Source organism: Euprymna scolopes, chromosome 26 (genome assembly GCF_053919585.1).
Source record: "Euprymna scolopes isolate OS-2025 chromosome 26, ASM5391958v1, whole genome shotgun sequence".
NCBI lineage: Eukaryota > Metazoa > Mollusca > Cephalopoda > Sepiida > Sepiolidae > Euprymna > Euprymna scolopes.
The window spans coordinates 60,342,226-60,360,024 of record NC_136507.1 but is presented as its reverse complement, the minus strand read 5'-3'; positions in this window follow the sequence as shown (position 1 = coordinate 60,360,024).

Below are 17,799 nucleotides of genomic sequence, written 5' to 3'. Positions count from 1 at the left end.
ACGAACAAGGAAGCGTTATACAAAACATCTTGTATAAACAACGCTGCACACTTAAGAGCCTCAAGTGCAAAGACTTTGTTTACCTACCTTCCGATAAGGGTAAGGAATTCTGCGTCATAGCTCGAGACATATACGACCACCTTGCACTCACACACCTAAGCAACGATACATTATACATGCCAGCTAATAATAAATATATATATATATAAAAAAATAATAAAAAAAATATATATATATATATGTACTTATTGATTTGTAAATCGCCACTTGTTCTCATCTCCTCTTACCAACAGCGACTATAATTCATTCCTCGCATTGTGACAGCCTTCTAAATCTCTTTTACATATATATATATATATATATATATATATATATATATATATTGTAGCAACCACTATTTACAGCCGGAACAAATCTTCATCAGAGACATTTCATGGCAATCACCATTTTCAACACACACGCCTATGAAGTAAGTAAGGTGTTGATTACATAAGAAATAATCGCATGTTCAAAAATTGGCATAGAGTTTTTGAGCAGCCGATCCACACATACTCACAATATAGGGATCTAAGTGAATCTTTATCGAGACCTGTCCATTCACCAACTAATTTATAATTAAGTAAGGAAAATAAGTAAAAAGAAATGAATTTTATAAGGAAGAAATTTTCAGTCTCTCGGTTTTGTGAACAAATATCTATCACCAATAAAACTTTAAAACTACCAACAAGGTCCCTTGTGTCTCTATGCACAAATTTTATTCGTCTTGAATTAACAAAAGATCAACAGTCGCTAGACAATGCAACAATACAGATCAATGGTCACACAGATGGAGAAGCGACGATCAAATGCTTTGTTATATATGATATTGGGGCCCTATTCCAGTAGGTAGAGATTATGTCAACTAGTTACATATGTCTACTGTTACATATGATATTGGGGCGCTATGCCAGTAGGTAGAGATTATGTCAACAAGGAATTAATGGAAGTTGATCTCTTGAATTCACTAGCCAGCAAACTCTGTTGATTTTTGTTTGAGCTAGTTAATATAACACTTTTAGATACCCATTTATGAATTATAAATGGAAAAGCAAGACTCAATTGCTCGATGTTTCGCCCACTGTTTCGTGGAATGAAGAAAATAGCTAAAGATTGTCCATGATGAGAGGATCGGTTATTGCATGAGAATATATGCAGTAATGGTGTAACATATCTAAATTTATGTAAATAAAAAAATATATGAGTGCTATATCAGACATGTGTTCCATCGTTTTGTTGTTTATTTATTAACATGTATTTCTGCCAGCTAACCTCTCCTGATGACTTTTTTGCATGTGTCTATGCACCAAACCCCTAAATGTTTATTTTCTATTCATCTATGTCTGTTACATATATGTAACAGAGGATGGACATGAGTATGGCAGCTGTATGCAAATGACGAAGCCAAGGGTGAAATGATGTCACGGCAAGGAAAAAGAAAAAAGAATATAAAAAGAAGAACGTATGTGCAGATCTAGGATGATGTCAGAGAAGAGAATGGTATTCGAAAGGAATTCAAGAGAGAATGGTATTCGAAAAGTATTCAGAATCACATCAGGAAAGGATAGAGATAGATGGATTATGCATGGTGACTGAGGGCGACAGGAAAAGACCCGTAAATAAATGGTAGTTGCTTCATTAAGGAAAAAAGTAGGTTGAGTAATTCCTTTCTTATGTTCCTTGTGATGGAGTCTACAACGTATTGAGTCCCTACATAATAACAACTACAATATGTTAAAATGTGGTTAACGTTTCACATATGTAAGAAAGACTTTTATTTAATTGAATTGTTGTTGATTACTCACCAGAGATAACGCACAGGTACAGCAAGTATGTATTTGTTGTAAAACGCAATGGCTTCCTATGTGCTTCCTTTGTTTAATATTTGTGTATGAAATGTTACACATGTGCCTTTTTGAGAGAATATGTGTGCTCTACTGGCCATACAGTAGTTCATGAATGGTTCTCATCATGGTGTACTAGTGCTAAAGAGCCTTTAGGGTTCTAAAGAGGCCCAGGCTGGATCGCAAAATATGCACACATGTTATGTGAAAAAAGAAAAGGAAGGAAACAGAAAATCCTGTGTTTAGGTTTTTATAGTATGCACAAGATTTTGGAGATGAGTATTTCTTGCACTGTGATTAGTTGAAAAAAATATACTGCTTTGATGTTTTGTCCACTCAAGAGTCAATATATAAAAACAAGATTCACTGCTTCTGCCACTTCTAACAGGATTGTGAATTCTATTGCATTGGGGTAGGTAGGATCACCCTATATATTTCGATATCTATAAAAGTTGCTTTTCCTTTGATTTTACTTTTCATTTTCCGCAGATTGTACACAGAACGTTAAATCTTTTTTTATTGTATTTAGGAAATACATTTTTTTTTTAGAATATTGATTTCTCAATTTTAGGAGAGTATAAAGTGGACCTTTGGTTTACTTTCAGTAGCCTCATAACTCTTGCTTTCCTTGAGTGATGTTTCTGACAAAGGGGGAAGAATTGCCGTGTTCCGGGTCAGAACTATCCATCTAACACTTATCCATGGGTAGTTTTTAACCTTAAAGCAGTATTTATTTTTTTGCTTCTAATATCAAGCATTAATATACACGACTAATCATGTTGATACACTGCTTCCTGATAGATCATCAAAATTAAAGTGACGTTGGGCTGGTCAGTGCTACAATGGATGACCATTTTGTAATATCAGGTGCTGTATGTGCTCTGAAGCTTGGAGAGGGATGAGTGCCGCCATTCTATTTTTGCTTAAGACATATGGCGGTTACCACAATATAACTTTTGTTGGGCAGGTCATCATTTTAGTGAGTCCTCCTCTTGGTGAGTCGTCAAAATTGATAAGAAGACGGGAGTGTCGGAACGGTCTAGAAACAGACCTGAGGATAATGATAGCAAAGAAACAAGGCATTTTTTTATGTACGTTTCAACATCCAAGGTTGCAATAAGCCTGTAAGTTGTCATAGAAAGTTCGAGATTTTTCATTTTGTGTAATAGCTCCGGGACAAGTCGTCTCTCCGTCTTGGTTTCAGCCATCTTCCAGCTTCGAATATCTTTTTGTATCTTCTTCTTCTTCTTCTTCTTCTTCTTCTCCAAAATTGTCCTCCGTCCTGATTGGCTAAAACCTCTGGTCACATAGAGAGAGAAGAAGGAAGGAAGGAAGGAAGAAAGAGGGAAAGATAGAGAGAAAGAAAAATGGCGAGGGTATACTGTAATGGTGGTAGTAGTAGTAGTAGTCTTGGCTTCCCTACAGACACACTGCATGAAAAAATGCAGCACCTCTGTGATCCCAAAGGATTAAGGGTCTTTTCCATCCACCATCCATCCATCATCCTGGAGTGATTTCCATTAAAAAAAGATTTTAATTAAAAATTAAAGATCGATAAAAAAAAAAAGAAAGAGAAACAATTTGTACTGAAGTGATCCATTAATTAGACGAAAGAAGACAATTTTTAGATACATCCAGCAATTTTATGAGAAGCTCTGTCTGTCTATTGTATTATTATCTTATTATCTTAATGACTAAACACATATACTGATTAGACACAACTTATGAATACAGATTCTTTTACTTTTCTCTTAGGCTGTCTTTTCAACTTTTTCTTTTTCTCTTTTTGTTTAGAGATGCTACAAACTAGATGTCAAACATGATGAAACAAGTTGACATTTGGCTGCTGAATTTGTGATAAGGATTTATTCCAGTCAATACAGGGTACAAGGGAGATAATATAATTAACTTACAACTCAACATTAATTAATGTTTATGAAACCGATCTAGACATTGACACAAAGACACAGATTAATGATGAGGGTCGTTCCAAAAGTAAAGCCTCTCTTTTTCTTTAACTCAAAAAGTTGAAGACCTGCAAAGAGGGGAGCAATACCCTTAAAACGAGCCACCTTTTGTGCTCCAGAATTTATTTTTCTACATAATTACCACCATTCACAATGCACTTTTGCCAGCGATGAACAATAGCTGTGCATAGGCGTCTGGGGCGCACTTTGTCATACAAAGGTCACTCCAAAAGTAAAGCCTCCTATTTTTTAAACTAAAAAAGTTGGAGAGCTATGAAGACGAGAATGATATCATTAAAATGAATAACCTTTTGTGCTTCAGAATTAAATTTTCTACATAGTCACCACATTCTCAATGCACTTTTGCCAGGAATTTAATGGCGCGTCTCTGTTTTTGACGCACGTCCATGATGGGTGCTGCTTTCTTACCATACCTCATACCATCAATATCTGCAGTAGAGAAATGAAACCTTCAGATCATGAATGCATAAATTCATTCATCAAAACAATGCAATTTGACCCCCCCCTCCTCTGATCCGTTCAAGTGGAATAAAAAGTAGGAGATATTACTTTTGTAACGCTGCTCTGTGACATGATACTCAAACTTTATTCAGCTAACATTTTTTATAATATTACTGCTGTGGGTAAAAAAATGAGGGAAAGCACTTATGTATAAAAATATAATAGTTTATTTTTATTGCTAATGTTGGTTGAAGGAGAGAGAGAGCAGAGGAATTGATGGAAGTTGATCTCTTGAAGTCACTAGCGAGCAAACTCTGTTGATTTTAGTTTGAGCTAGTTAATATAACACTTTTAGATACCCATTTATGAATTAAACATGGAAAAGCAAGACTCAATTGCTCGACGTTTTACCCACTGTTTCATGGGCATTTTCAAGAATGAAGAAAATAGCTAAAAATTGTCCATGACGAGAGGTTCAGTTATTGCATGAGAATATATGCAATACTGGTGTAAAATCTAAATTTATGTAAATAAAAAAATATATGAGTGCTATATCGGACATGTGTTCCATCGTTTTGTTGTTTATTTATTAACATGTATTTCTGCCAGCTAACCTCTCCTGATGATTTTTTTTGCATGTGCCTATGCACCAAACCCCTAAATGTTTATTTTCTATTCATCTATGGCTGTGCATTAATCGTTTCATTTCTTCTGACCAGGTGTTATGTTCTTTCACTTATGTATATTAGAAAATACTAATATACATATGCATGTACTAAAAACATTGAATATTAGTAAATACTAATATACATATGCATATACTAAAAAAATTGAATATTAGTAAGTACTAATATACATATGCATCTACTAAAAAAATTGAATATTAGTAAATACTAATATACATATGCATATACTAAAAACATTGAATATTAGTAAATACTAATATACATATGCATATACTAAAAAAATTGAATATTAGTAAATACTAATATACATATGCATATACTAAAAAAATTGAATATTAGTAAATACTAATATACATATGCATATACTAAAAAAATTGAATATTAGTAAATACTAATATACGTATACATATACTAAAAAAATTGAATATTAGTAAATATTAATATACATATGCATATACTAAAAAAATTGAATATTAGTAAATACTAATATACGTATACATATACTAAAAAAATTGAATATTAGTAAATACTAATATACATATGCATATACTAAAAAAATTGAATATTAGTAAATACTAATATACATATGCATATACTAAAAAAATTAAATATTAGTAAATACTAATATACATATGCATATACTAAAAACATTGAATATTAGTAAATACTAATATACATATGCATATACTAAAAAAATTGAATATTAGTAAATACTAATATACGTATACATATACTAAAAAAATTGAATATTAGTAAATACTAATATACGTATACATATACTAAAAGAATTTAATATTAGTAAATACTAATATACATATGCATATACTAAAAAAATTGAATATTAGTAAATACTAATATACATATGCATATACTAAAAAAATTGAATATTAGTAAATACTAATATACATATGCATATACTAAAAAAATTGAATATTAGTAAATACTAATATACATATACATATACTAAAAAAATTGAATATTAGTAAATACTAATATACATATGCATATACTAAAAAAATTAAATATTAGTAAATACTAATATACATATGCATATACTAAAAACATTGAATATTAGTAAATACTAATATACATATGCATATACTAAAAAAATTGAATATTAGTAAATACTAATATACATATACATATACTAAAAAAATTGAATATTAGTAAATACTAATATACATATGCATATACTAAAAAAATTAAATATTAGTAAATACTAATATACATATGCATATACTAAAAACATTGAATATTAGTAAATACTAATATACATATGCATATACTAAAAAAATTGAATATTAGTAAATACTAATATACGTATACATATACTAAAAAAATTGAATATTAGTAAATACTAATATACGTATACATATACTAAAAGAATTTAATATTAGTAAATACTAATATACATAAGCATATACTAAAAAAATTGAATATTAGTAAATACTAATATACATATGCATATACTAAAAAAATTGAATATTAGTAAATACTAATATACATATGCATATACTAAAAAAATTGAATATTAGTAAATACTAATATACGTATACATATACTAAAAAAATTGAATATTAGTAAATACTAATATACGTATACATATACTAAAAGAATTTAATATTAGTAAATACTAATATACATATGCATATACTAAAAAAATTGAATATTAGTAAATACTAATATACATATGCATATACTAAAAAAATTGAATATTAGTAAATACTAATATACATATGCATATACTAAAAAAATTGAATATTAGTAAATACTAATATACATATACATATACTAAAAAAATTGAATATTAGTAAATACTAATATACATATGCATATACTAAAAAAATTGAATATTAGTAAATACTAATATACGTATACATATACTAAAAAAATTGAATATTAGTAAATACTAATATACGTATACATATACTAAAAGAATTTAATATTAGTAAATACTAATATACATATGCATATACTAAAAAAATTGAATATTAGTAAATACTAATATACATATGCATATACTAAAAAAATTGAATATTAGTAAATACTAATATACATATGCATATACTAAAAAAATTGAATATTAGTAAATACTAATATACATATGCATATACTAAAAAAATTAAATATTAGTAAATACTAATATACATATGCATATACTAAAAAAATTGAATATTAGTAAATATTAATATACATATGCATATACTAAAAAAATTGAATATTAGTAAATACTAATATACATATGCATATACTAAAAAAATTGAATATTAGTAAATACTAATATACATATGCATATACTAAAAAAATTGAATATTAGTAAATACTAATATACGTATGCATATACTAAAAAAATTGAATATTAGTAAATACTAATATACATATGCATATACTAAAAAAATTGAATATTAGTAAATATTAATATACATATGCATATACTAAAAAAATTGAATATTAGTAAATACTAATATACGTATACATATACTAAAAAAATTGAATATTAGTAAATACTAATATACATATGCATATACTAAAAAAATTAAATATTAGTAAATACTAATATACATATGCATATACTAAAAAAATTGAATATTAGTAAATACTAATATACGTATGCATATACTAAAAAAATTAAATATTAGTAAATACTAATATACATATGCATATACTAAAAAAATTGAATATTAGTAAATACTAATATACATATGCATATACTAAAAAAATTAAATATTAGTAAATACTAATATACATATGCATATACTAAAAAAATTAAATATTAGTAAATACTAATATACATATGCATATACTAAAAAAATTGAATATTAGTAAATACTAATATACGTATGCATATACTAAAAAAATTAAATATTAGTAAATACTAATATACATATGCATATATTAAAAAAATTGAATATTAGTAAATACTAATATACATATGCATATACTAAAAAAATTGAATATTAGTAAATACTAATATACATATGCATATACTAAAAAAATTGAATATTAGTAAATACTAATATACATATGCATATATTAAAAAAATTGAATATTAGTAAATACTAATATACATATGCATATACTAAAAAAATTGAATATTAGTAAATACTAATATACATATACATATACTAAAAAAATTGAATATTAGTAAATACTAATATACATATACATATACTAAAAAAATTGAATATTAGTAAATACTAATATACATATGCATATATTAAAAAAATTGAATATTAGTAAATACTAATATACGTATACATATACTAAAAAAATTGAATATTAGTAAATACTAATATACATATACATATACTAAAAAAATTGAATATTAGTAAATACTAATATACATATGCATATATTAAAAAAATTGAATATTAGTAAATACTAATATACATATGCATATACTAAAAAAATTGAATATTAGTAAGTATTAATATACGTATACATATACTAAAAAAATTGAATATTAGTAAGTATTAATATACGTATACATATACTAAAAAAATTGAATATTAGTAAGTATTAATATACGTATACATATACTAAAAAAATTGAATATTAGTAAGTATTAATATACGTATACATATACTAAAAAAATTGAATATTAGTAAATACTAATATACATATGCATATACTAAAAAAATTGAATATTAGTAAGTATTAATATACATATACATATACTAAAAAAATTGAATATTAGTAAGTATTAATATACGTATACATATACTAAAAAAATTGAATATTAGTAAATACTAATATAAGTATGCATATACTAAAAACATTGAATATTAGTAAATACTAATATACATATGCATATACTAAAAAAATTGAATATTAGTAAATACTAATATACATATGCATATATTAAAAAAATTGAATATTAGTAAATACTAATATACGTATACATATACTAAAAAAATTGAATATTAGTAAATACTAATATACATATGCATATACTAAAAAAATTGAATATTAGTAAATACTAATATACATATGCATATACTAAAAAAATTGAATATTAGTAAATACTAATATACATATGCATATACTAAAAAAATTAAATATTAGTAAATACTAATATACATATGCATATACTAAAAACATTGAATATTAGTAAATACTAATATACATATGCATATACTAAAAAAATTGAATATTAGTAAATACTAATATACATATGCATATACTAAAAAAATTGAATATTAGTAAATACTAATATACATATGCATATACTAAAAACATTGAATATTAGTAAATACTAATATACATATGCATATACTAAAAAAATTGAATATTAGTAAATACTAATATACATATGCATATACTAAAAAAATTAAATATTAGTAAATACTAATATACATATGCATATACTAAAAAAATTGAATATTAGTAAATACTAATATACATATGCATATACTAAAAAAATTAAATATTAGTAAATACTAATATACATATGCATATACTAAAAAAATTGAATATTAGTAAATACTAATATACATATGCATATACTAAAAACATTGAATATTAGTAAATACTAAAATACATATGCATATACTAAAAAAATTGAATATTAGTAAATACTAATATACATATGCATATACTAAAAAAATTAAATATTAGTAAATACTAATATACATATGCATATACTAAAAACATTGAATATTAGTAAATACTAATATACATATGCATATACTAAAAAAATTGAATATTAGTAAATACTAATATACGTATGCATATACTAAAAAAATTGAATATTAGTAAATACTAATATACATATGCATATACTAAAAACATTGAATATTAGTAAATACTAATATACATATGCATATACTAAAAACATTGAATATTAGTAAATACTAATATACATATGCATATACTAAAAACATTGAATATTAGTAAATACTAATATACATATGCATATACTAAAAACATTGAATATTAGTAAATACTAATATACATATGCATATACTAAAAACATTGAATATTAGTAAATACTAATATACATATGCATATACTAAAAACATTGAATATTAGTAAATACTAATATACATATGCATATACTAAAAACATTGAATATTAGTAAATACTAATATACATATGCATATACTAAAAACATTGAATATTAGTAGATACTAATATACATATACATATACTAAAAACATTGAATATTAGTAAATACTAATATACATATGCATATACTAAAAAAATTGAATATTAGTAAATACTAATATACATATGCATATACTAAAAACATTGAATATTAGTAAATACTAATATACATATGCATATACTAAAAACATTGAATATTAGTAAATACTAATATACATATGCATATACTAAAAACATTGAATATTAGTAAATACTAATATAAGTATGCATATACTAAAAAAATTGAATATTAGTAAATACTAATATACATATGCATATACTAAAAACATTGAATATTAGTAAATACTAATATACATATGCATATACTAAAAACATTGAATATTAGTAAATACTAATATAAGTATGCATATACTAAAAACATTGAATATTAGTAAATACTAATATACATATGCATATACTAAAAACATTGAATATTAGTAAATACTAATATACATATGCATATACTAAAAAAATTGAATATTAGTAAATACTAATATAAGTATGCATATACTAAAAACATTGAATATTAGTAAATACTAATATACATATGCATATACTAAAAAAATTAAATATTAGTAAATACTAATATACATATGCATATACTAAAAACATTGAATATTAGTAAATACTAATATACGTATACATATACTAAAAAAATTAAATATTAGTAAATACTAATATACGTATGCATATACTAAAAAAATTGAATATTAGTAAATACTAATATACGTATACATATACTAAAAAAATTAAATATTAGTAAATACTAATATACGTATGCATATACTAAAAAAATTAAATATTAGTAAATACTAATATACGTATACATATACTAAAAAAATTAAATATTAGTAAATACTAATATACATATACATATACTAAAAAAATTGAATATTAGTAAATACTAATATACATATGCATATACTAAAAAAATTAAATATTAGTAAATACTAATATAAGTATGCATATACTAAAAAAATTGAATATTAGTAAATACTAATATACATATGCATATACTAAAAAAATTAAATATTAGTAAATACTAATATACATATGCATATACTAAAAAAATTGAATATTAGTAAATACTAATATAAGTATGCATATACTAAAAAAATTGAATATTAGTAAATACTAATATACATATGCATATACTAAAAAAATTGAATATTAGTAAATACTAATATAAGTATGCATATACTAAAAAAATTAAATATTAGTAAATACTAATATACATATGCATATACTAAAAAAATTGAATATTAGTAAATACTAATATACGTATGCATATACTAAAAAAATTAAATATTAGTAAATACTAATATAAGTATGCATATACTAAAAACATTGAATATTAGTAAATACTAATATACGTATGCATATACTAAAAAAATTAAATATTAGTAAATACTAATATACATATGCATATACTAAAAAAATTGACTATTAGTAAATACTAATATACATATGCATATATTAAAAAAATTGAATATTAGTAAATACTAATATACGTATGCATATACTAAAAAAATTAAATATTAGTAAATACTAATATACATATGCATATATTAAAAAAATTAAATATTAGTAAATACTAATATACATATGCATATACTAAAAAAATTAAATATTAGTAAATACTAATATAAGTATGCATATACTAAAAAAATTGAATATTAGTAAATACTAATATACATATGCATATACTAAAAAAATTGAATATTAGTAAATACTAATATACGTATACATATACTAAAAAAATTGAATATTAGTAAATACTAATATACATATGCATATACTAAAAAAATTAAATATTAGTAAATACTAATATACATATGCATATACTAAAAAAATTAAATATTAGTAAATACTAATATACATATGCATATACTAAAAAAATTGAATATTAGTAAATACTAATATACGTATACATATACTAAAAAAATTGAATATTAGTAAATATTAATATACATATGCATATACTAAAAAAATTGAATATTAGTAAATACTAATATACGTATACATATACTAAAACAATTAAATATTAGTAAATACTAATATACATATGCATATACTAAAAAAATTGAATATTAGTAAATACTAATATACATATGAATATACTAAAAAAATTAAATATTAGTAAATACTAATATACATATGCATATACTAAAAAAATTGAATATTAGTAAATACTAATATACATATGCATATACTAAAAACATTGAATATTAGTAAATACTAATATACATATGCATATACTAAAAAAATTGAATATTAGTAAATACTAATATACATATGCATATACTAAAAAAATTAAATATTAGTAAATACTAATATACATATGCATATACTAAAAATATTGAATATTAGTAAATACTAATATACATACGCATATACTAAAAAAATTGAATATTAGTAAATACTAATATACATATGCATATACTAAAAAAATTGAATATTAGTAAATACTAATATACATATGCATATACTAAAAACATTGAATATTAGTAAATACTAATATACATATGCATATACTAAAAACATTGAATATTAGTAAATACTAATATACATATGCATATACTAAAAACATTGAATATTAGTAAATACTAATATAAGTATGCATATACTAAAAACATTGAATATTAGTAAATACTAATATACATATGCATATACTAAAACATTGAATATTAGTAAATACTAATATACATATGCATATACTAAAAACATTGAATATTAGTAAATACTAATATAAGTATGCATATACTAAAAACATTGAATATTAGTAAATACTAATATACATATGCATATACTAAAAAAATTGAATATTAGTAAATACTAATATACATATGCATATACTAAAAACATTGAATATTAGTAAATACTAATATACATATGCATATACTAAAAAAATTGAATATTAGTAAATACTAATATAAGTATGCATATACTAAAAACATTGAATATTAGTAAATACTAATATACTTATGCATATACTAAAAAAATTAAATATTAGTAAATACTAATATACATATGCATATACTAAAAACATTGAATATTAGTAAATACTAATATACGTATACATATACTAAAAAAATTAAATATTAGTAAATACTAATATACGTATGCATATACTAAAAAAATTGAATATTAGTAAATACTAATATACGTATACATATACTAAAAAAATTAAATATTAGTAAATACTAATATACGTATGCATATACTAAAAAAATTAAATATTAGTAAATACTAATATACGTATACATATACTAAAAAAATTAAATATTAGTAAATACTAATATACATATACATATACTAAAAAAATTGAATATTAGTAAATACTAATATACATATGCATATACTAAAAAAATTAAATATTAGTAAATACTAATATAAGTATGCATATACTAAAAAAATTGAATATTAGTAAATACTAATATACATATGCATATACTAAAAAAATTAAATATTAGTAAATACTAATATACATATGCATATACTAAAAAAATTGAATATTAGTAAATACTAATATAAGTATGCATATACTAAAAAAATTGAATATTAGTAAATACTAATATACATATGCATATACTAAAAAAATTGAATATTAGTAAATACTAATATAAGTATGCATATACTAAAAAAATTAAATATTAGTAAATACTAATATACATATGCATATACTAAAAAAATTGAATATTAGTAAATACTAATATACGTATGCATATACTAAAAAAATTAAATATTATAAATACTAATATAAGTATGCATATACTAAAAACATTGAATATTAGTAAATACTAATATACGTATGCATATACTAAAAAAAATAAATATTAGTAAATACTAATATACATATGCATATACTAAAAAAATTGACTATTAGTAAATACTAATATACATATGCATATATTAAAAAAATTGAATATTAGTAAATACTAATATACGTATGCATATACTAAAAAAATTAAATATTAGTAAATACTAATATACATATGCATATATTAAAAAAATTAAATATTAGTAAATACTAATATACATATGCATATACTAAAAAAATTAAATATTAGGAAATACTAATATAAGTATGCATATACTAAAAAAATTAAATATTAGTAAATACTAATATACATATGCATATACTAAAAAAATTGACTATTAGTAAATACTAATATACATATGCATATATTAAAAAAATTGAATATTAGTAAATACTAATATACATATGCATATACTAAAAAAATTAAATATTAGTAAATACTAATATACATATGCATATACTAAAAAAATTGAATATTAGTAAATACTAATATACGTATGCATATACTAAAAAAATTAAATATTAGTAAATACTAATATAAGTATGCATATACTAAAAACATTGAATATTAGTAAATACTAATATACGTATACATATACTAAAAAAATTAAATATTAGTAAATACTAATATACATATGCATATACTAAAAAAATTAAATATTAGTAAATACTAATATACATATGCATATACTAAAAAAATTAAATATTAGTAAATACTAATATACATATGCATATACTAAAAAAATTTAATATTAGTAAATACTAATATACGTATGCATATACTTAAAAAATTAAATATTAGTAAATACTAATATACATATGCATATACTAAAAAAATTGACTATTAGTAAATACTAATATACATATGCATATATTAAAAAATTGAATATTAGTAAATACTAATATACGTATGCATATACTAAAAAAATTAAATATTAGTAAATACTAATATACGTATGCATATACTAAAAAAATTGAATATTAGTAAATACTAATATACATATGCATATACTAAAAAAATTTAATATTAGTAAATACTAATATACGTATGCATATACTAAAAAAATTAAATATTAGTAAATACTAATATACATATGCATATACTAAAAAAATTGAATATTAGTAAATACTAATATACATATGCATATACTAAAAAAATTTAATATTAGAATATACTAATATACGTATGCATATACTAAAAAAATTAAATATTAGTAAATACTAATATACATATGCATATACTAAAAAAATTGAATATTAGTAAATACTAATATACATATGCATATATTAAAAAAATTGAATATTAGTAAATACTAATATACATATGCATATACTAAAAAAATTTAATATTAGTAAATACTAATATACGTATGCATATACTAAAAAAATTGAATATTAGTAAATACTAATATACATATGCATATACTAAAAAAATTGAATATTAGTAAATACTAATATACATATGCATATACTAAAAAAATTGAATATTAGTAAATACTAATATACATATGCATATACTAAAAAAATTTAATATTAGTAAATACTAATATACATATGCATATACTAAAAACATTGAATATTAGTAAATACTAATATACGTATGCATATACTAAAAACATTGAATATTAGTAAATACTAATATACGTATACATATACTAAAAAAATTGAATATTAGTAAATACTAATATACGTATGCATATACTAAAAACATTGAATATTAGTAAATACTAATATACGTATACATATACTAAAAAAATTGAATATTAGTAAATACTAATATACGTATGCATATACTAAAAAAATTGAATATTAGTAAATACTAATATACGTATACATATACTAAAAACATTGAATATTAGTAAATACTAATATACATATGCATATACTAAAAAAATTGAATATTAGTAAATACTAATATACATATGCATATACTAAAAACATTAAATATTAGTAAATACTAATATAAGTATGCATATACTAAAAACATTGAATATTAGTAAATACTAATATACATATGCATATACTAAAAAAATTAAATATTAGTAAATACTAATATAAGTATGCATATACTAAAAACATTGAATATTAGTAAATACTAATATACATATGCATATACTAAAAAAATTAAATATTAGTAAATACTAATATACATATGCATATACTAAAAACATTGAATATTAGTAAATACTAATATACATATGCATATACTAAAAACATTAAATATTAGTAAATACTAATATACGTATGCATATACTAAAAAAATTAAATATTAGTAAATACTAATATACATATGCATATACTAAAAAAATTAAATATTAGTAAATACTAATATACATATGCATATACTAAAAAAATTGAATATTAGTAAATACTAATATACGTATGCATATACTAAAAAAATTAAATATTAGTAAATACTAATTTACATATGCATATACTAAAATAATTAAATATTAGTAAATACTAATATACGTATGCATATACTAAAAAAATTAAATATTAGTAAATACTAATATACGTATGCATATACTAAAAAAATTAAATATTAGTAAATACTAATATACGTATACATATACTAAAAAAATTAAATATTAGTAAATACTAATATACATATGCATATACTAAAAAAATTAAATATTAGTAAATACTAATATACATAGGCATATACTAAAAAAATTGAATATTAGTAAATACTAATATACGTATGCATATACTAAAAGAATTAAATATTAGTAAATACTAATATACGTATGCATATACTAAAAAAATTAAATATTAGTAAATACTAATATACATATGCATATACTTAAAAAATTGAATATTAGTAAATACTAATATACGTATGCATATACTAAAAAAATTGAATATTTGTAAATACTAATATACATATGCATATACTAAAAAAATTGAATATTAGTAAATACTAATATACGTATGCATATACTAAAAAAATTAAATATTAGTAAATACTAATATACGTATGCATATACTAAAAAAATTGAATATTTGTAAATACTAATATACATATGCATATACTAAAAAAATTAAATATTAGTAAATACTAATATAAGTATGCATATACTAAAAAAATTAAATATTAGTAAATACTAATATACATATGCATATACTAAAAAAATTAAATATTAGTAAATACTAATATACATATGCATATACTAAAAAAATTAAATATTAGTAAATACTAATATACGTATGCATATACTAAAAAAATTAAATATTAGTAAATACTAATATACATATGCATATACTAAAAAAATTAAATATTAGTAAATACTAATATACATATGCATATACTAAAAAAATTGAATATTAGTAAATACTAATATACGTATGCATATACTAAAAGAATTAAATATTAGTAAATACTAATATACGTATGCATATACTAAAAAAATTAAATATTAGTAAATACTAATATACGTATGCATATACTAAAAAAATTGAATATTAGTAAATACTAATATACATATGCATATACTAAAAAAATTGAATATTAGTAAATACTAATATACATATGCATATACTAAAAAAATTGAATATTAGTAAATACTAATATACATATGCATATACTAAAAAAATTGAATATTAGTAAATACTAATATACGTATACATATACTAGAAAAATTGAATATTAGTAAATACTAATATACATATGCATATACTAAAAAAATTAAATATTAGTAAATACTAATATACGTATGCATATACTAAAAAAATTAAATATTAGTAAATACTAATATACATATGCATATACTAAAAAAATTGAATATTTGTAAATACTAATATACATATGCATATACTAAAAAAATTGAATATTAGTA